The sequence below is a fragment of the Hemiscyllium ocellatum genome, chromosome 13 (assembly GCF_020745735.1).
Source record: "Hemiscyllium ocellatum isolate sHemOce1 chromosome 13, sHemOce1.pat.X.cur, whole genome shotgun sequence".
NCBI classification, from domain to species: domain Eukaryota; kingdom Metazoa; phylum Chordata; class Chondrichthyes; order Orectolobiformes; family Hemiscylliidae; genus Hemiscyllium; species Hemiscyllium ocellatum.
Genome location: NC_083413.1, coordinates 56779608 through 56799195, shown reverse-complemented (window position 1 = coordinate 56799195; position 19588 = coordinate 56779608).

The window sequence follows — 19588 nt, the reverse complement described above, 5'->3', positions numbered from 1 at the left end:
GTGATGTTTGATTGCTGCCTTTAATATGAGCAAAGATTATAATTTAAGAGAATGGTTCAAAGTGACGCAAGACTAAAAATTAATATAAGCATTATTCTATGTGCATTGCATGTGAAAATGGCCTAATTGCTGGAGACATGTATTTTACCTGATTTTGTTGTCAGCCAAAAGTTTGCCATCACAATAAAGTAATCAGTTAATCTGTTAGTGATTGATCCTTGCAGTGGTTTTGTTAAGATAATTGATGCTAGTTGCCATGATCACTGGATGTGCCCATGATATGGTCTGTGAACAGTAGATTAATATAGCTCGTGTAGCCCCCTTTTAATTTATTATAATTCATAGAGTCCTTGGACTGAATCTTGAGTTTGTTTTTGGCTCTGTCCAGTTGTGTCAAGTTTTTAGATTTTGTCACCGCAAGGCCCAGCACATTCCCTCACCTTATTTTACCAAGTCTGCCTCATTAATAACATACTCCCCATCAAGACATCCTCATGTTAGACTTCTGCCCCATCTTACCATGTGTCCTTCCCAGACTGAAACACCATTCATTGGATATCCCAGATCCACTGCCATTCCCTGCGCAGAGGCCATCTTTAAAAGCTGGGCGTGTACCCAGTCTGGACTTGCGTTGCATGGTTACTGACATTTACCCCAGACTGGGAGACAAGGAGATATCATGACCCTGCTTCGTGGGCACAGTCCTGGAGGTCTGCTGCTTTGGTGATGCTGACATATAACTTTCTCCCTCCCCATTGGATTGGAATGATGCCAGCATGGGCTGTGTATTGCCAGCTGGGTTAAAGCAGTCCCAGCTATCTGGAGGAAAACCCAGACCTGAAAGGAAAAGGTCAAAGAACTTCTCCACTCCTCCAGGATAATATCCACTATCTTCTCTCTGATACCTCACACTTAAAAGTTATTCATCTTGTCTGCTGTTTCTGACCAAAGCTAGAATTCTCACTCTTATATGTCTAGAAACATCTAGGATTTCAGGAATATGCCTTGGCATGTCTCTGCAGTCTACTTACAGCTGTATGATCAGGTGTACTGTAGCAGCCATGCTTTTTAATCTCTTGTGTTTGCTTAGAAACAGCTTCATGTTTTTCAACAGCAATCTATAATGTCATAACTCCTTTGTTCAGGACACCAGTATAATTGTTAGTTAAATCTAGCTCAAGAAATTCTGTGGTCCTCCCATTCCATACATTGGGAATGCTGGTTTTTGACTGGCATTACAATAGCAGCTTTGGTTTGATTTGGTCAGATCAGAGATGATTATTTGTATAAGTTGATAAACACAGTACTTTGGTCAAATTGGAATCAGTTCCTCCTTTGGCTAAGGAGAAACAGGAAAAACAGCTATCTCTGAGATAAGGTTGAAGAATTATCAGGGATAGTTAGTATCTGATGCATCAAATACGCTGCCTAATTGAAGCCATTTGAGATGAGTGGAGAGCACTGCTTTAGCTGACCGAGACACAGAATGCTAAAGCAGAGCAGTCAAATGAGTTCCTTTTTCTTGACATGGTGGCTGAGAAATATTCAAAGTGGTTCTCTTCTACAAGCTTACCTTCATCAGTCAATATGTGCTTGAGGGTTCTTATAGTTCAATGTGCAAAAGATTTGTTTCATCAGCACCATGGCAAATAGGACAAAAGCTGTTTGCTTTCTGTGCAAGCTTGATACTAAAGTGTGTGAACCAAAGCCATCCGAGAGTATAGTGGCTGCCCTGATCGAATCATTATTTGCTGTACATCGCATAAGCTCATCAACGGCCATAAGGCCACCACTTTCCATCCAGAATAGTTGCCAGTCAACCTCAGATAAGGTGTCTCAAAACTTTGACCAGCAGGTGAAGTTTCACACTGCTACAATGCAGGAACAACATACATAGTGTTTATCATAAATATGATGTTTCAGTGAAGCTAAAAGCTATTCTGTCAATCACAGAAATGAACAATGTTGTATAAAAACTTCTGTGCTAGTGTGATGCTAGCTAGGTAGGCCATAGATCCTAAAGTCTGATAGATCATATCAACAGCCCTTTAACTGTTCACAATAAGTAACATGCTAGCTGTGTTGAACTAGTTCATGTTTGCCACCCTAAATATCATGTCCAACGTTAGATATAATTATTCAGTTGGACAACATTTGCTAAATAATCTTGACCTAAGAATTTGATTCACAACCTAATTTAAGATTCAGTCAGGCTCATAGTGTGGTGCACTTACCTTGAATGGAAGCTTTGTAAATTAATACACAGAGGCTTGGTCTTTGCGGTCCAAAAGAACACATAGACATACACACCTATTATAACTGAACAAAATACACGACAGTCATTGTCTGTTTCATTCCTCAGGACAACGTCTTGACAAATCAGAATCAACTGGCCTTATTCAAATTTATACAAAGTTTGACAATTAACTCTTAGCCAGCATCTGACTGGTGCATTCTCCATGGCAATGTCTCTACTAATCAGAGTCCAAATTTCAATCCAGTAAAGGTAATGTTCATGCAATTAAAAAAAGTTATCTTCTACACAGGCATTCTTACAAATTATCCTGATGAGTGCAAGGCAAAAACCTTTGACAAAGCTTTTTTCAGGAAAGCTGAAGTTGGATGTGTTGATATTCAGGTCCTGTGCACAGTATGAGGTTGTTGATTAACTACTAGGGCTTTTACTGAATCACCATGCTGTGTTATATAATCATTCATGCATAATTCTGTTGTCTGTGGAGATTACATGATTTCTTCATTTGAGACAACCTTCCATGTCACCTATTGTTTCAAAGGTTTGGAAGTATGGGTGCCTGGAAGCAAAAGTCAGTCACTGAAATCTTTGCACCAGTGATGTGAACAAAGAAAGTATAGATTCAGTGTGGCATGTGCAGTGAAATAAATGTTCATTCATCTTCTGACTGACATTTCAAAGAAGTGGTTCCCTGAGGAATGACAGTTGTATTTTGCATGTGTATGACCTCACTCTATGCAAACCACACTGTACATAAAGAATGCTGTACGGCTGATCACAGGCTAAAATAGACAATGAAAAATTAGATGTGGGACCACTGGTGTAGCAAAGAACGTAGATGCAACAATGCATGGCACACCTTTATTCTAAATGATGCAGAAAATCGCCCCTTTTAAAGCCAAAATGTGTTTAGATTGTTTACCGGTATGATCTTCCCTTACACTCCCATGTCCTTTTGTCTCCTAAGCATTAAAACATAAAACAAAGCTCTTGCATAAATTATGTCTTGTGTTTGTTCATGCAAGATGAATCCTGTTAGTGTGATTTGACAGAGGGCTCTCCCTTGAGCCTGTTGTACTTATGTAATATGGAACTTCTATCCTCTTCTTTAATGATTCCCTAATGGAAGTAGGTGTACTGGCTGACTGCATGATTTCACAGTTGCCACATGACTGCAATTTTCTGTCGAATCAGAGGGCTCGGCATCTGAATCGGGTGCTTCCAGTACTGTTTCAGTTCTCAGGATCAGCCAAAGCTACAGTCCATCATCACGATACAGATTCCATCCATCAAGAGGCACGGTTGACATGATCAGCATAACAAGATGAATTCAAGACAAGTGCAGAGGGCAGCAACAAAGACCTCGCAAACTCCTTTGGTCCTTTTAAATGGAGAGATTATGGAGCATCATCCACAAATTTGGTTGCCCTCAGAAAATCATCGCCATTCTCTGCCTGCTGCACAACTGCATGCATGTTGTGATGATGTTTATCACCAATCCACCACAGGCGCAATATGTGTGCAAACTGGGGACAAACAAGGTTGTGTTAATGTGCGAACATTCCTCTCCATCTTTCTTGTCGCAATGTTCCACTCCATCTCCATGAGATTTCCCACTAGTCTATGTAAAAAGGGAGAAACTGCTTGATCAACATCACGAGGTCATGAGGTCACGAGGTCAATTCCCGGAATGGCAGGACTATCGTATATTGAAAGATTGGAGTGACTGGGCTTATATACACTTTAGTTTAGAAGGTTGAGAGGGGATTTGATTGAGATGTATAAGATTATTAAAGGATTGGACACTCTGAAGGCAGGAAGCATGTTTCCGCTGATGGGTGAGTCCAGAACCAGAGGATACAGTTTAAAAATAAGGAGTAGGCCATTTAGAATAGAGTTGAGGAGAAACTTCTTCACCCAGAGACTGGTGGATATATGGAATGCTCTGCCCCAGAAGGTAGTGGAGGCCAAGTCTCTGGATACTTTCAAGAAAGAGATGGATAAAGCTCTTAAAGATAGTGGAATCAAGAGATATGGGGATAAGGCAGGAACAGGATACTGACTGCGGATGATCAGCCATGATCATAATGAATGTTGGTGCTGGCTCGAAGGGCCAAATGGCCTACTCCTGCATCTATTGTCTATTGTCCACTCCAGAACCAAGTCCATCCCAATTTCTGTCGTCAAGTGGCAGTTTGCAAATTGTGCTTGTTCAGTGACTGAACTCTAAAACGTCATCAATGCATTCACAGAAGTACATGTGAGAATGGTCCTCAGGCTACACATCTGGAGACAAAGGTCCTCTACCAGCTTGATCCAATCACACAACTTCTCTCCAACTGTAAAGATCCTTGGCGATTAGCTGGACAATGTGTAGCCATTCTTGTACCGCGGGATGCACTCCTCAGGGATGGAAGACAGCAGTGGTGAAATTCAGCATCACCTCGAGTGTGTCAGCATGACCTTTGCTGTCTCAGAAACAGAGTCTTTGATGTCAAAGACCTCAAGCTTAACATCAAGCTCTTGATCAACAGGACAACAGTGTTACCTGCCCATGTGCCAGAGACATGGACAATTTACAGCAGACCCTGCAAATCTTTTGAGAATATCACCACAGATGCCTTTGCAAAATACAGGTAATTTACTGGCAGGTTTGGCACTCCAATATTAGTATCCCTTCTCAGGTCAACATCCCCCGCATCAACACACTGGTTACAGTTAATCAGTTGCACAAGGTGGACTACATTATTCACATGTCTGGTAGACACGTTCCAAAGTAATCTCTCTATTCCATGTTTTATCGTAGCAAGTGATTGTGAGGAAGCAAGAATAAATTGCTCAGATCCTCCTTGAAAAATATGCAGTATTCCAATTCACTCATGGGAATTTCTAATTCAAAGCCATCCACTTTGGAAATAAAGCATGGAGACAACCATTCTGAGTGTCTCCAACATGCCCAGTTGGGAGTCAAGCACAAACTGCGAAAGGAGCTATCCCACTCATCAACTTCAGTAAACATTACCTGTCCCACATGTGGCTGATCCAGCATTGGCCTATTTAGACAGCTCAGGACCCACAACACTGGACAAGGAGAACACTATCCTCAGTCCTGATGGACAGTTTGATACAAAGAAAGCTTTCATTTGTGCTGAAGTATTTGATGTGAAGAGTTTAGTGAAGGATCAGGCTGACTAACTGCCTAATCTTTTATTAATACCTGCATGCCCCTAATACTGGGAACTTTTTCAGCACGTCCATTGATTTATTTGAGAACAGAACTTTGGGCATCTATGAATATTACAATTATTTGGCTTATCTGTTCTGCAGGGCCATTGAAACAAACAAAGAATTTATCTTGGAGGTTTTTTTATATATAGAATCAATTTAGTAAGAAGGCTGACTTCATTTAATGTGTGATCTGACAACTATATGTCAAATATATGAACCAAGCTAAATTCTTTTTAATATTCATCTTAAAATGTCCTATCAAGGAATCTGTGCAGATCCTTTGGGTTCATGTGACACTGCACTTTGCTTTGTGTTACTTGAATCGCTAATGATTTTGACACATTCAACTGGAAACTGTAACATGAAGGATGTTAGTGCAATGTTCATGGTGCTAAACTAGCAAACAAATTCATGTATTGTGAATCTGAGTTCAATAAATCTGGTAACTTGTGAGGTAGTTTCACAGAAATTAGCATGAGAGTTGTAAGATATTTTTGTAAACTCTGAAATGGTTCATTAGTAGACTTCATTAATGGGAACTTGTCAACTGTGATAGCCAATGAGTTCTAGTTAATTACTAGGAAGTACAAAAGTAAGGGAGCAATAATTGGATAGATATATTTGCAATAGTTCTGACATCAATCAAGACCCAATCAATCCTGCAAGACCTCCTCATTAACATCAGAGAGCTGGCATCCAATTTGGAAGGGCTCCTATCCAGATTTATCAAGTAACAGCTTGGCATAGCCATGTTGCCAGAATCATATATACCAGCCAACAACCCACAACTGTCCATTGCCATCCAAAAATGTTCACTGGATAACTGTACTCAGTCTGAGGTTATCAAAGGCACTGTTGACAGAATGTTAAAAATAATCCATTGTAATGGAGGGGCGCCACGGTGGCTCAGTGGTTAGCAATGCTGCCTTGCAGCACCAGGGACCGAGATTCGATTGAAGACTTGGGCGACTGTCTATGTAGAGTTTGCATGTTCTCCCCATTACTGCATGGGTTTCCTTCAGGTACTCTGGTTTCCTTCCACAGTCCAAAGATGGGCAGGTTAGGTGGATTCACAATGCTAAATTGTCCAAAGTATCCAGAGATGTGCAAGCTAGGTGGATTCGTCATGGGAAAATGTGGGGATAGAGTAGGGGATCAGGTCTGGGTAAGCTGCTCTTCAGAGGGCCAGTGTGGACTTCATGGGCTGAATAGCCTGCTTCCACATTTGAGGGATTCTATGACTTTATAAATGGCTACAATCATTGGGGTGCGGTTGATAAAGCAGGGTTGGTACTCTGGGATGTGAAGATTGTCTAATGACCCCTTACAGGTTAAATGCAATGCACAGAGTTAAGCCAGGTGTGTGATGGGACAACACCATTGGTTTGGATGTTTTCCCAAAGCAGTAAAGAACCTTAAAACAACAGATTTGATCAGCATCCCAGTTGTTGAACCAGTCTCTGACCTCTATCAATAGCACATGAATCCACTATCACTGTCTTGAATGCTCTGTAGCAACTCAACTAGTTTATCTGAAAAGCACTTCCCAGCCTGTGACCTCTGTCACTAATAAGGACAAGAATGGTATTATCACAATACATTCACCTCTTCAAGTTTCCCTTCAAGTAACTCTCCATTCAAAATTAAGTGTATTTTGCTATTTTCTCATCACCAGCAAATCAATAGCCTGTCATTCCCTAACTATGTCTGTTTAGAAGCACCTTCCGCACAAGGATCACGGTCACTCAAAGAGATAACCCTCATAAGTTCTTATACCACTTTGAGATGGCCCACAAATGTGTATCTGAAATTTCCATTTTTTATGAGGACAAAACATCTTTTTAAAATATCAACTATGGTTTTTATTAGCTTGTGCTGCATATCTTCTAATTCATAATTGTGAAAGGTATTATATATATCAAATGATGTTGGATTTTGAAAGTGACTTTGCACAGATTAAAAGATTACAAATTCCTTCGATGAATGAGGTAGATTTTAATCCGATCCACCTGATGAAAACTGAGCAGTTAAAAACAAGGTTCACAGTCAGTCTAACCAAGAAACTGTCACGATAAGCTAGTGTCGCACAGACAATAAAAGTAGAATTCTGAAGTTGTTGGCTGTAATTCCCATAACTTACATTGTGGAATTTCTAATGGATAGAAATCTTAAAAATCATGCAAGCTTCAATTTTTTAAGTTATTTCTCTTGTTGTTAATCAAGCTTTGAAGAATAAAACATAGTAATAAGGCCAAGTCTTAATCTTAGTATAACTGGGTGTCTAACCACGTACAAGTCATAAGTGTTGCCCCAAGTGTGAAAGAGTCTGAAAGGGTTAATAATAAGTGTCTTAAGCACCAACGACATGTTGTATGGACTGTGGTAGTTCAGAGAAAGGATCGCCGGACCCGAAATGTTAACTTGATTTCTGTTCATAGATGCTGCCAGACCTGCTGAGCGTTTCCAGCAACTTCTGTTTTTGTGTGGATTTGTGGTGAACAAGTTTGGTGAGACACAAGCTCATTTTAACTGCACATGCACCAATCATTGAAACTGAAAAAAATTGTTAACCCTGAAAAACTAATTTCATGTTGATGGTGGATATAACATTTCTTCATTTTGATAATTCAGTCAATTTGTAAATGTTTGAGCTTCTACCTTAATTCACTTTGTGTGTCCCTGTCAATATCTCACCTCTGGTAAAGTGATTAACAAAGTGGAAGATAATCTTTTTATTTCCTGATTTGCTGTCTGTGTAAATTATTCAAAGTGATTGGCTGCTGAGTCTAATTGATAAAGTTGTTGGTGATAGATGCCTGAGATCTCCTTTGGCTGATGATGGAATAAAACTACTGTCATTTAAAGGTGAAATCCGGGACACAAATATTGCAAGATCTTTGTCTGTGCCTTCTTCAGAGTCAGCAGAAAATGCCACGACTTTGCCAACAATGTCAAATTCCAGGCCAATCAAGTTAACTAACCACTCAAAGTCTGAACATTTCCACTATTTAACTGCAATGAGTCTGTACCACAAAATAGCTATGAGCTTCTCTCAATCTTTTTGTGTCAAGAGAATTCTGCTGCTGTTGTGAATTGTTAGGAGCAGGGAACCTCTACTTAAAACCTCTAATTAAAAGACAGATGAAGCCCTTCAGGTAAGTCCAAAGCCTTCCTTTGCAGGACCAAATGGAGCAGAAGTGCTTACTTACTATATGGAACAGGTCAAGGGTCACCTGATTTTAGCCTGTCAATAGATATCTGAATGCTTTTCAACCCAGCTTTTGGCAAGAATCTAACCAGTAGCTTTTCACCAAAGTTGAGTGGTTTAAAGTATTATGGTTGCCTTTGCCTCTACATTTTTTATTGAGAATGGTTTTTTTTTACAAAATTATAACATTGCAATGAAAATAGTTTAACTATCTTATAGTATAATAACAATAAGCTAACTACCACTCTATTTTACAAAACATGAAACATCGAACATAAAACAATACAGCACATTACAGGCCCTTCGGCCTCGATGTTGCGTCGACCTGTGAACTAATCTAAGCCCATCCCCTTATACTATCCCTTCCCAAAAAAGTTTAAAAAAACAAAAAAATCTACCCATACTACAATTCATTTAAAAAATTAAACAAAATAAGTTCAGTTAAATTAAGTTACACCATTCAGCACAATGCTCCCCATCATTGGGAGCATCAGTTGGCATACCCATACTTATTTGGGTTTCTTCCTCTCAGGGTTCCCGGCCTACCAGACCCAATCCTCATGGCTATACAAACGCCGTAATCAATGTAGCCAACAAGTCTGCATTTATATTGTTCATAAGGACCGCCATGTCTCATAAAATGTTTTCTGGTGCACCACACTTGTAAGGAAGTCTTAGGGTACATGTTCCATAACTAACCTGCGCCATGCCAATAGTCCCGGGTGATTTTCTGAGATTCAGCTCATCAGAATGTTCTTCCTTGCACAATATGTAAGAATAGTAAACACTTTCTTCCTTTGCCTCTACTTGATCAATTTGGCAGTGATCGCCCATTAAAAACCCACTCAGTGTTCATATTGACCTCTAATGGATGTGTCAAATGCAATGGTAATATCACAGTTGTAATTCTCAAGGTATGTACTCCAAAACTAGTTGAGCCCCTAGCCAAGCTGTTCCAGCACAACTCCTATGGCGGCAATTATCTGCATTACAGAAATTTGGCCAGATATGACCTATCCATAAAAAAACAGGTCAAATCCAATCCAGACCCTTACTGTCCTGTCATCTAATCTCAATCATTTGCAAAGTGACAGAAGTTCTCAATAAAAATGTTATCTCAGGGGCACATATCAAACAATAACCTACTCTCTGATGCTCAGTTTGGGTTCTACCAGAACCACTCCACTCCTGACTTCATTGCAGTCTTGCTATGAACATTTATGAAAATATTAAATTTAGAGATGATGTGAGTTTGACCATCCTTGATACCAAGGCAGCATTTAACTGAATGTAACATCAAGAAGATGACTTGCACCACACAAATCCATGCAATGGCCATCTTCAACAAAGAGATTTTCAACTGCATTAGCATTGCTACATTTCTCTCCCCATTAACGTCAGACAGTTTCTAGGATTATTCCTCTCCTGTACATAAGCTGTATGGTTGATCATGTGCCACCTTTTACCACAGGCAAATCTGGAAATGTGAGCAATTGTAAGATATTTTATGTACTACAAAGTCAACGCTACCAGTTTGTGTTTGGGGTAGATTGCTGTCACCATCCTCTGTCCTTGAATGAGTCTAAGAAGCTACTTGGTTACAGTGGTAGAGAAAATCTAGCATTGGTCTTAATATGAAGAGATTTTTGTCTTAAACAAGATATAGATTATCGCATGATAGCAATAAATTATATTAGCAAGTTATTTGTTGTTACCAAGATAATGAGGAGACTGAAGATAACATGTCTGTTCTCTTCATTGATTTACCTTTCCCCACCCAAATCTTATGGCCTTTTCAGATTAGGTAGATCTTCATGCAGTCTCTAACATTAAGCCTGTCAGAACCATTACCTTATACAACATAGCATAGTCAATGGTCATTGTGGAAACTGTATCACTGAATGGATTCACATTTAGCACAAAAATAGATTGTTGTGGCTGTTGAAAATCAATCTCCTCAACACCAAGACATTATTTCAGAAATTCTTCAGGATAATGCCTGGGCCCAAACATCTTCAGCTACATCATCAATGACCGTCCCTTCATCATCAGCTCAGAGTTGGGATGCTCATTAATGATTGCACATTCTGTTCCAAGTTCCTGAAGTACTGAAGCAATCCATGTGGCAAGATGTGGACAGCATTCAGGTTTGGATTGGAAAGTCGCTAATGACATTTGCATCACACAACTGTGTACCATGACTATCTTCAACAAAAAAGAATTTAAACATCACTCCTTAATGTTCGACTGCATTAGCATCACCAAATTTCTCATCCCTTCAACATCAGAGGGTTTCTGGGGTGATCTCCCTCCTCTGTGTAAGCTGTACTGCTGACCACGTGCAACCTTTTACAACAAGTAAATTTGAAAGTGCGAGGGATTGTAATGAAGAACCTGAGACAAAATGGGTATCCTCACGTGAGGCAGAGAATAGTTAACTTTAAAGAGTTTATAAACATACAACATACTGTTTGCTACATATAATGGGCCTTACAGTCCATATCTTATCTTGGCAGCAGTGTGCAAAGTCCATTGGAAGTGCTTGCATGTCTGTACATTTAGAAAGTACATTAAGATTTGCACTTTGCTATGTTTTGTACTGTGCTGCAACAAATTTACAGTAAAATGTTGTTAAGATGTATTTTATGCCAACCTTGTAAAATTGAGCATAATGTTAGCAGTTGTTGACATTGCAAATTTGTCCTCATTTATAATGCATTGGCAGATAATGCATCATTTCCTGTTCCTGCTAAGTTGATTCAGATCGTTCTGAAGTAGCTAAGTGACTGACGTTCCAAAACATGCAATATGGCCACTTATGGGCCATCTGCAGCAGGAGAATTGTTAAAACCTACCCTGATTTAGCCTCTAATGTACTCTTGACTGATTCAACCTTGAGAGGACAAGCTAAAATTGCATTTAGGCCCTGAAGACCATGTGAAAGCAACGCCTCAGAAATCTAGGACAGAAAGTGGATATGAACAGATCAAATGGTGCATCATTGAAGCACTGCTCCTGATCAATGATGACTTAACTTGGAAATCCTTTTTGATGTCTTTTCCCAGCAAGTAGACTTTTTGCTTCCTGTCTCTCTGGTAAAGGGTCTATGACTTAATGAACTGTTGGCCGAAGATCACTGAGAATTCTGACTGAGATTATTTCTTTTGTGGGGGTAACTAAAATTGATAGGAAGTCATGCTAAATTCAAAGGTAATTTAACACAATGTGATATCATGTAAAGGAATGTCTTGGCCTCACTTTCTCTTTTTCCTGACAAATCAGGAGACAAGATAGTTGCCATTGTGGTCAAAAACAGTCAAGTAAATTGAAATTAATTAGTGAGGACTGATGAGCTCAAAGCAAGCTTGTATTTTAAAAGCCTTGATAATCATACAAGGAAGGAAATTGGGATGTGTGGGATGAAGTTCAAAATTTTGAAATCTTGTAAATGAAGGAGATGCAGACTGATACCAACAGTATTTGTTCTTGCACCGGCTGAAGTTACCATGAAGATAATCTTTCTCAACCTCTCCTCTTGCCTGAAGTGCACTGAACTTCAGGTTTCGCCAACAACGGTTGTCTCTTTCTGTTGAGAATGCAGCGCTATAGTCTGGGAAGACAATGGTGAGTTTACCTTTGCCATTAGTGATTGAGTAGTGATTTAGGGGCTGTCATACCACAAAGCCAAATGGCTGACAACATTACTCAACCTGCTCCTTGTTCAAATCACAGCTGTGCGCTGCATCTACCATTTGGTTGTGAAAATCCAAATGCAGCCAGCAGTGTGTGCATCTGAGGTTTGGGAGTAACACGAGGGATATATCTGGAACACCACTGATACTTGCTGATTCTATTTGTTAAATAGCAAATATTTTGGAGCTTGCTTTGAATGTCAGAGTTTTGTACTTCAGGTAGATTAATGATGTAGGTGCTATTTAATCTGGATTTGTAGACATTATTTTGACCTAAGCTGAAAAATTACAACAGGATAGATGAAAAACCAGAAAAGGGGTCATGATATCCACATGACTATGCATATTATTTAATACACTTCTTGCTTCTAATGGTCCTCAGTAACAGTGAATGCTCAGTGGTGATGTTTTCTTGTCATATTCTTCAACAGTAATGCCATTCTGCTGACAACTAAGATGATAAATGACTCAGAACTAAGTAATTTGAGACAGTACTTTCTGAGAGACTGCAAAGATATTTCAGAAAACTAAACTCAGTTGGCACAAGAGTGCAATTATTTGACGGGACGTTAGAAGGCTAAATTGATATTACAGATTTTATTTTGATCATTGTTTTATACTCACTACACTATGACAAACATATGTAATGAAATTGCTGAAAGATTTTGCATTTTTCTGTGAGGTAACCTGAGACAAATGCAAGACAAACTGAACACTATTGGTTCAGAAGTAGTGTACATTGACAGCAGTCTGAGTCTCAATGCACATGGTTCTGTCACTAGACATTTTCATTTTAAAGATCCTCAAACTGCAGCATTTCTGAGATAGACTTATGAATTGCACACCACATCCAGACATAATTTTCATGTTTTAAGTTGGATAATGGCTAGCCAATCATATTTTGGTTGATAAAAATAGGTGTGACACAAGATAGTTATGTAATTGTAAAACACAGAAGCAGATGAAATTCTCTGAAACAGAATGTTTAAAATGATGATGGAGTTCAATGGGGTAGACTAGACTTGTTTCCACTTGTAAGGAAGTTTAACTTATCATCTATTCTCTGCCTAAAGGCGGGTGCACTCCACAAATCTTAGTGCCTGCCATTGGCATATGTCGGAGAGATTTACTGGTTGATAGTCCACTTGTTTTGCTGCATTATGTACCCAAATCTGGAGACCGTCAAGACCTGAAGTGGGACTTGCATCAAGAGCTCCTGGCTCATAGGCAGGAACACTACTCCCATCCACATAAGTTATGCCCCCACCTCCCACCACTCACTGCAGCTGAACACCAGGGGCTATAAACATAATCCAGCAAGAGATTCAGGAGAGAATTCTTCGCTGACAGAATTGTGAGAATCTGGAGTTTTCTAGCCCACAAAGTGTTGAGACAATGACCAGAAATGCATTTATTAATAGAAAATTTTATGAGGTCAAAAAGAACAGCAAGAGAAGTTTGGTGGGAGGAGGCTCCTGTCGAGAATAAACAGTGGCCTAGATGAATTGCATCGAATGCCTGTTTTTGTAATACGCATTCCATGTATTTCTTTGTAAGAACAGCTGAAAGAGCTCAAAAACCATCAAACATTTAACAGAGGATTAAAATAATAGGAAATGGAATAAATGCTGATTGCAGCTTTGTAGTTGAGATTAAAATCCAGGATTAAAGTCTCCATTTTTAGCTGGCCTCAATTATTTTTGACTGTTAATTGAAGGGAGCAGGGAAAGAACTGAAAAAAAAAGCTTCAAGTTACAAGAAACGATTCCACGGAACAAATTGTCTGCAGAATGAAGATAAAAAAAATCCACTGTTATTGGAAAAAGTTAAATCAGAATTAAAAATATACTTTAATCAGTGTCTTATCGGTCAATTTATGCAGAACAAAATTGAAAATGTCAATTCAAATTGTAGCAGGAAGAGAGCAACAAAATTATGTATAATCAAACAAAAACTTCAGTTACACAGAAACTTCCTTTTTTTTTGTTCTGACTCTATCCACCAATTCTTACACAATTCCTGTTGTGCAAAGACATCACTTCAGCAATTTCTGCCACTCCAAATTAATTTAGCTCAGACAGGACTTTGTACTGAGTTCTTATACAAATTAGCCTTGATCTTCAGTATCCAAAACTAGGAATGAATACGTTGTTGTGGTTCTGCTCGCCGAGTTGGAAGTTTTTGCTGCAAACGTTTCGTTCCCTGGCTAGGGAACATCATCAGTGCTGTTGGAGCCTCATGTGAAGCGCTGCTTTGATGTTTCTTCCGGTATTTATAGTGGTTTGTTCTTGCCGCTTCCGGGTGTCAGTTTCAGCTGCAGTGATTTGTATGTGGGGTCCAGGTCGATGTGTCTGTTGATGGATGTTCTTGCCGTTTCCGGGTGTCAGTTTCAGCTGTAGTGGTTTGTATATGGTGTCCAGGTCAATGTGTCTGTTGATGGAGTTTGGGGATGAATGCCATGCTTCTTGGACGTCATCAGGAATACACACATAGACAAAGAAGAAACCATGGTATCATTCGACGTGACGGCACTGTTCACTTCAATTGACAAAACCCTAGCCAGAGATACAATAGCCAACCTACTGGACATACATAACAGAACACAGGAGGCCGAACCTATCAACAAGGACGGCATACTTAAACTACTGGACCTGTGCCTCACCACACACTTTACATTCAACAATCAGCTATACGAACAAATCAACGGAACACCCATGGGATCACCAATCTCGGGACTCATAGCAGAGGCAGTTATGCAAAGGTTAGAACATACAGCCATACCACAAATCCAACCCAAACTCTGGATCAGATATGTTGATGACACCTTTGTAATCATCAAAAACACAGATATAGAAAAAACACACCTAATCATCAACGACGCACTCACAGGAATCCGATTCACACGAGAAGAGGAAAAGGATAGCCAACTCCCATTCCTAGACGTGTTAGTAGAGAGAACACCCAACGGAGAATTCACCACAAGGGTACACAGGAAACCAACACACACAGACCAAGTCTTAAACTATGAAAGTAACCACCCTAACACACACAAACGAAGCTGCATCAGGACACTATTCAAAAGGGCCACAACACACTGCAGTACACCAGAACTGCGAAAAGAGGAAGAGGAACATCTATACAAGGTATTCGCCAAAAACGGATACCCACGCAACTTTATCACCAGATGCCTAAGAGATAGACCGAGGAACGAGGACATGCCACAACCAAAAGGACTAGCCACTCTACCATACGTCAGGAGCGTCTCAGAACTGACAGCCAGACTACTGCGACCCTTAGGACTCATAACAGCACACAAGCCAACATCCACGCTCAGACAACAACTCACTAGAACAAAGGACCCAATACCCAGCATGAGCCAAACTAACGTAGTTTACAAAATACCATGCAAGGACTGCACAAAACACTATATAGGACAAACAGGAAGACAGCTAACAATCCGCATCCATGAACATCAGTTAGCCACAAAACGACACGACCAGCTATCTCTAGTAGCCATACACTCAGACAACCAGCAACATGAATTTGACTGGGAAAACACCACTATCATAGGACAAGCCAGACAGAGAACAGCCAGAGAATTCCTAGAAGCATGGCATTCATCCCCAAACTCCATCAACAGACACATTGACCTGGACACCATATACAAACCACTGCAGCTGAAACTGACACCCGGAAGCGGCAAGAACAAACCACTATAAATACCGGAAGAAACATCAAAGCAGCGCTTCACACGAGGCTCCAACAGCACTGATGATGTTCCCTAGCCAGGGAACAAAACATTTGCAGCAAAAACTTCCAGCTCGGCGAGCAGAACCACAACAACGGATACCCGAGCTACAAATCTTCAATCAGATTTTAGGAATGAATACCTCAGGGCCACTCACAAGTTCCAACGCACCGATGACCTGGGAAGTTGAAAGTCGGAGTGGGCAATTACCTGGTATCTGGTTCTGAGTTAGGATTGGAGATTTCAGAGGGTTCTGACTCATTTACCCCTCAGTAGTTTGCCAAGAAATATTAAAGGGATTAAAACTTTTAACTTTTAGCTGACTATAAGATAGAAATAAAAGCTGTAAAGCACACTAACGAGACCTTGAATGAGGATATTGACTCCTGACACCAGACCCCACCCTATGGATAGCCAAACAATCTCTCCCCACCTTTTCTCCCCTCAAATAGATACCAGACCCAACCCCTGTGCCCACCAGCCCCCATGAGCATCTGATCAATTGATTGACCAAGTCCCAGTAGACATCCAATGCCACCTTGACACTCATCCATCTCCCTTATGGACACAGAACTGACCTCCACATGCCTGCAAATGGACAACTGACAGATACCTATCCCTCATCCAAAACACAAGTCAGTCTCCCCACAGCGCTTGCGCACATCCCACAGAATCTCTGAACACCCAAGTGCCCTTCTCAGCATCTACCCACTTATCCTTTACCCACCTAGCTGCCATCTGTACCCCATCACCCACTTGGAAACCTACTGTTCGTTCACCTGCCACTCTACCCCCTCACCCAACTGGCACTCTACTTCCTCACTCACTTGGCAACCTCGTCCTATGCCTCCTGTTCAGTTCTTCCCTGTCTTGTCACTCTACCACCTGACACCTGCACCCCCTCACCTAACCAATACTTGTATTTCTCACAACCCTGGAACCTTACTCTCCACCTTCTCCACCTAAGCCCTCATTTATTTTCAAGTATTACCTTGTGTTAGTAGTGGACAAAGTGGCTTTTGGACATTTGAACATGGAATAATGCAGCTATTGCCTTAAAAAGGGGATATAGTTTAAGGACCAAACAGTTCCAATGCTGCTTCCAATGGTTTTCTGAACTGATTTGATTACGAAGGTTCCTGTCTCATACATTTGGCCTGAAAATTCCTGTAACAGAAAGTAAGCACGTTTATGTCTGATGTGGGTCAGAAATAGGTCTTCCAGCCCAAATCAGAAGATTCAAGTAAGTGCAACTTGGTTCCACAGTCTCATTCTTGGCTCACTTTGTGGAATATAACTGCAGTCCTGGATATAACAGCCTAAGGATATAGATAAGACAATGAGCTTTTCAAATAAGAGCTCTTGGGGAAAATATTGCAGCTGTGCACATCACATTGATGCATCAAAGTTCATAGGATTATCTATCCACACAGAACATCAGGAGTTTATTACGTTCCATGCCGATGTGCATTTCTGACCACCGATATTAAACACCAAGAATATGAGTTTCCACACGTATATCTTTTTGACATGACCTCTGACTTTTCCTTTTAGTGTTCAAGTGATATCAATTGCAAACAATTACCTGCACCATAAATCCAATGGATGTTATCTTGGGTTATGGGCAATGAGCCGGAGAAGAGGACAAGACTTAATTGGGATAATCTTAGCAAGCAGCAGATCGTGTTTAGACTTGGGTGAGATGCTACAAGATAGAGGGAGCAAACAGGTCAGCGGGGGAATGCAGTCTTTTTGAGGTTGTGTGTGGATGATGGCATTAAAGCAAGTAATATTTCTATTCAGGGTGAGTCGATTAGCATTACGATTAGATTAGCTTTCCTACAGTGTGGAAACAGGCCCTTCAACTCCACACCAACCCTCCGAACAGCAACCCCTCCAGACCCATTCCCCTACATTTACCCCAACTAATGCACCTACCACTATGGGCAATTTAGCATGGCCAATTCACCTAACCTGCACATCTTTGGACTGTGGAAGGAAACCGGAGCACCCGGAGGAAACCCACACAGACACGGGGAGAATGTGCAAACTCCACAAAGACAGTTACCCGAGGCGGGAATTGAACCCGGGTCCCTGGTGCTGTGAGGCAGCAGTGCTAACCACTGAGCTACTGTGCCACGTGATTATAAATGGGTAAAACGTAAAATGTTAATGGCAGAGAGGGCCTCACCGGAACCTTTTAAGCTTCAACTTCTGTACGCTATGTGTGAAAGGAATCTGGACAGCACTTCCCTCCACTCTCTGCACCTCAGGAGTAATCGATCAACCCCTGTTCCATCCACCTCTGGAGATGTCAGAGACCAGGCAGAAAGTGATACCGTGCTTTAGCAAAACCTTTCTAAAGGACTTCATGAAGCGTGTCCAGGAGATGAGGATGACAACAAGAAGTTATCCCACTGATAGTGGCAACCTGAACAAAGGTCATGGCAGATGTCAGACCCCATGGGCAACTCAGGAACCTGGTTCTATTACAGCAGGAGGATGAATGTTCTGCTGCACGCCACCAGGGTATGTCTGATTATCAATGCTAAGGATTATCATTGATTATCAATGCTAAAGATTATCACTGATTATCAATGCTCAGAATAGGCCACAAAGTAGATCGGCCCAGTAAGAGTGGCTAAGTTTTTAGAAATATTTGAACTTTAAATGTGATGCTCTTAAATGTTTCTCCCATTTGTGGCTTTGTTGCAAAGATGTGCAAGTGCACAAAGGATTAAAATTACGCATTATTTTAACTCCAGCCATTATTCAAAGTCTCTGAGCTGCATGACGATGTCCCTTGTACTAGTCTAGCTGTTTGAATTCAGTCATTTGAAACCCATTTTCTATAACTTGGGGAATATTGATTGCTTTTTCTCAATGTGTATTTCATTATAATCATATATTATACTTAATCACATGTTCTTTTAACATCCTGGTTTGAAAAGAAGAATCACCAATTATTGATCTCCTGACACTAATTCTACACCCCATACTATATGCAGACAGCTGATATCTGTCAGTGTTCAATGTGTGCAGTCTTTCAGAAATGATATGCTACAGCAGAGGTTCCCTGAATCACGACTATGATTATTTCAACAATCATGTAAGTAAAATATAGACCATGAAGTCCTCTCCTTTGAAACATATTACAGTAATTATAAATTACTCATTTAGGGAAAGGAGGAGACATCAGAATCTTCAAAATGGTGTTAGCTGAAGGACATTTATCATTCTCTGTTCCCAGGTTAATAGGTTTGCTTGACCTTCCTTTACCGTGTTCCTGCTGCAAATAAGATGTTATTTCATATGCAGTGTCTGTTGCCCTTTGTCAAAACAGCATGCAATTTCAATTATATCCTGTGGCTTATGCTTTTATGATATAAAGTCATAATATGTATGAGACAAATCTATGCTCAGTTATTTTATTTTCCTGTAGGTTTACAAAATTGACT